The following is a 3,417-nucleotide window of genomic DNA, read 5'->3' on the forward strand; positions in this document are numbered from 1 at the left end:
GCGTAGCTGGCCCGGTCCCCTCGAGGGCCACGGGGACGCCCCGAAGTGTGCCCCGCGCCGCCGCCGGTGCTGGGGCCGCCTCGGGCTCCTGGGCCATGGCTCCGCGCAGGCGTCTGGAATGCAAACACCGCCCAGGGCTGGGAGCGCAGGGGTGTGTGATGCAGGGCGGAGATAATGGCCCAGGAATACCTCCCTGGTGGTTGGAGGCACATCTAGAATTTAAACTTCCTTCCAGGGATTGGGTCTCTGGCCCTGGGTCTGTCATCCCACCTGCAAGGACAGGCCTCCTGCTGGCCTCCCCTGTTCTCGCTGCTGCCCGGCCTCCACTCTGTAGTCTCCGCAGAGACTCCGTCTCTGGGGAAAGGGTCTGGGGCCCCGGGGCCGGAGGCCGCACTGTTTGTTGTCGGGTTGTCTGGGCGCTCACGCAGCTCCAGGCCTGGCTGGGCTTCCCCAGAGTCTGGCTCCCCGAGCACCTCTGACTAACACGTCTGCTATTCTGTCTCCCTGAGCTGGACCCACGGGCCCACTGGCACAGAGGGCGCCCCAGCCCTCCGGGCGGCCCATCTCCCCCACCCCTGCCTGCTGCCGGGCCAGACCTCGTGAGCCAGCACGACTCTGCCCGCAGCTTCCCCCTGCGCATGCGCGGGTCCCGCTGGCCCGGTGCGCACGCTCTCTGCCCGGGCGGCTGAACTGTTACTGGGGCACTGGGGGGCCAAGGTGCCCGCGGACTGGGTGCAGTCGCAGACGACGTGGGGCAGATGAGTCTCAAAGGACAGGGAAGATGCAGCAGGAGAGTGAACCGGAAGCTCTCCATCTGCAGGGTCGGCACCCGGAGGCGCGAGCTGAGCCCCGAGAAGATGCACGACCCGGACGGACGTGCCCGTGCGGAGGTGGTGGTGGTGGATGCAGCCGTGCAGACGGCCAGAAACATTCTGGTTTCACGGCAGGCGGCAGAGAGTGGCTGCGCTGTCCGCGCTCTCCGGCCACGCAGGCCGCTCTCTCCATCTGGGAGGCTGACTGTGGGCCTGGGCTCCCGGGGCTCTCTGAGGTCTGCAGCGGACACCTTTCCTCCTCGGGAACCTCAGCTCTTGCCTTCAGGCCTTCGGGTGATTAGACAAGGCCCACCACCTGCGGAAGGCCAGCTGCTCTCTTCAATCTCATCTAGAAGTAGCTTCCAGAAGCATCTAGACAGGTGTGTGAACCCCCGGCCACGGTATGGCCAGCCACATCCGTCAGTGTGTGCCCTGGGGTGGAAGGGACGTCCCCCCCTCCTCCGGCACGTCAGAGCACGGCAGTGGAGGCTCTTTGGTGGGAGGGCCCTGGAGCCACATGAGGTCCTTGCTACACGGGGACCCTGCCTTCCGGGGGAAGACCAAACAGAGAAGATGCGTCAGCACGCGCTGCAGAGGACGGCTCCCTTCGAGAACCGTCTGGGCCCTTTGCTGTGTGCTGTTCTGACATTTCCTGCTCCTGATGCACTTGGAGAAGCGGGGACAGACGGTGAGAGGGCTTCAGTGAGGCGGCAGTCTGGCGGGGCGTCTCCCGGCGTCCAGCGACGAGCCTGACCCGACGAGAAACACAGAACTCAGATTAGGTCCCTGTCACTTTCAGCACCTGGGCTCCGTCATGCCTGTGCCCCTTTGGAACACGTAGGCAAGTCTGGCCCTGGAACCAAAGAGCAGTGAATCCAACACACCGTTTCCAGTGCGTGAGGATGAAGGCCCTGCAGGGAGGCAGCGTCTCGTAAGGACACGTTCAGAGAAAACAGCCCATGTTCACCGGAGACGTCAGAGCCGCGTCCGCTCCCAGCCGGAGGACGGAGCAGGGCAGGAGTCGTTCTGCGGACGGGGACGCCCAGCGCCTTCGTCCGGAAGCCGCTTACGAACACGCTCCCTTCACGCACCTCCAGCCGCTCGCACCTGCTGTGACTCGCGCTGAAATTCCCCCCAGGCGGGGGGTCCCGGGCCCCGTCAGGACCCGGCCCTGTCTGGACGCCTCGCACGTGTAGGGGCCCTTCACAGCTGGCTTTTCACATGTGAGCGCTAGGGGGTCGGCTGTTCCAGAAAGTCCCACGTCACTCATTTCTATTTACCAACTGGAGTTTTATTTAGTGTTTGAACGTTTTTCCTTGGGGACATTGTGCTGGTGGTGATTTACCACAGAGCGTAACACAGGTTGCTCCCCAAATACCTACAAATCACACTTCTGACAAGGGAAAGGGCTCATAACCGGCACACAGACAGCTCGCAACACTCAGCAGTTAAAGCAGAATTCCAGTTAAAAATGGGCAAGACGCATGATCAGGTGTGGTACCAAAGATATGGCACGCGGCGCAAAGAAGCCCACGGGAGGACGCCCAGGGTCGTCAGACGCCAGGGTCGCCGATGGGCACCATCAGTGCGGGTGAGAGGCCCGTGGCGCGGCGGCAGCGAGGGCTGGAAGGAGACGGCCCCCTCCGTGCAGGAGGCAACGGCGCGGGCAGGTGTCCGGGCCCCAGGGGGACCAGCACAGCTGTGACCTGCTCGTCTCCCCCCGGCGAGCGTCACATCTGGGGCTCCCACAGCCCAGCACACGGAAACCACGCTCCCTGTGCCCTCTGACCTTTCCTCTTCGGGGTCACCGCTCATACCCAGGTGACTTGCTGTCCCCAAATCGTCCCACACGCCAGGGTCTCTGCGCCAGCATCCACGCTGTGTCTCCACTGAGTTCCCCGTCATCCGCGTCCCGTCACCGAGGCCCAGATCCAGGGCCTCCACCTGCCCGCCGCCATGGACAGAGCCTCGCTGCGTCAGCGCAGGGATCGGACCAATAGGAGCCAGACTCAGGACCCAAGCGCCTCTTTCCTACCTGCTCTGTGTATGTTTTTACTATTCACAAACAAAAGAGAATAAATGTTACATCCAGCGGAGATGTAGGAGTCAGGGATGTTCCTTCCAAATGTCTCCTGAGGACTAAAGACTTTTCGAGTCAGCTTGCCGGGCTCGCGGGTTCTCTGTGGCCCGCACATCTCTCCACGGCGCACTGAGCTCCTTCCGGGAGCCTCCCCACCGCCCAGTCACAGCCCTGATACCAGAGCCACCGCCGGGACCAGATGTCTCTCTGTGCCTCTCGCTGAGTGCCCTGCCCCTTCCTCCGAACCGAACCAGCAGCCCCTAGCACTTCGTGTCCATCCAGGCAGCCGGCGACAGGTGCAGAGTTCCGGAACCAGCCCCAGACACGGTGCTCATTCCGGGCTGAGCGAGGCATCTGCCTCTGGGACGAGGACTTCCACAGGGACCTGGCAGACCGCCCTCGACAGACAGGGTCCCAGGGTCCTGCGGGGAGGGTGGTGGACACGCCGCCAGGCGGCACTCCGCCTGTGTGGTCACCAGACGGCCCAGCCCTGGGCCAGCGCGCTGCAGACCCCCACGTGCATCC

Source organism: Suricata suricatta, chromosome 7, assembly GCF_006229205.1.
Source record: "Suricata suricatta isolate VVHF042 chromosome 7, meerkat_22Aug2017_6uvM2_HiC, whole genome shotgun sequence".
NCBI lineage: Eukaryota > Metazoa > Chordata > Mammalia > Carnivora > Herpestidae > Suricata > Suricata suricatta.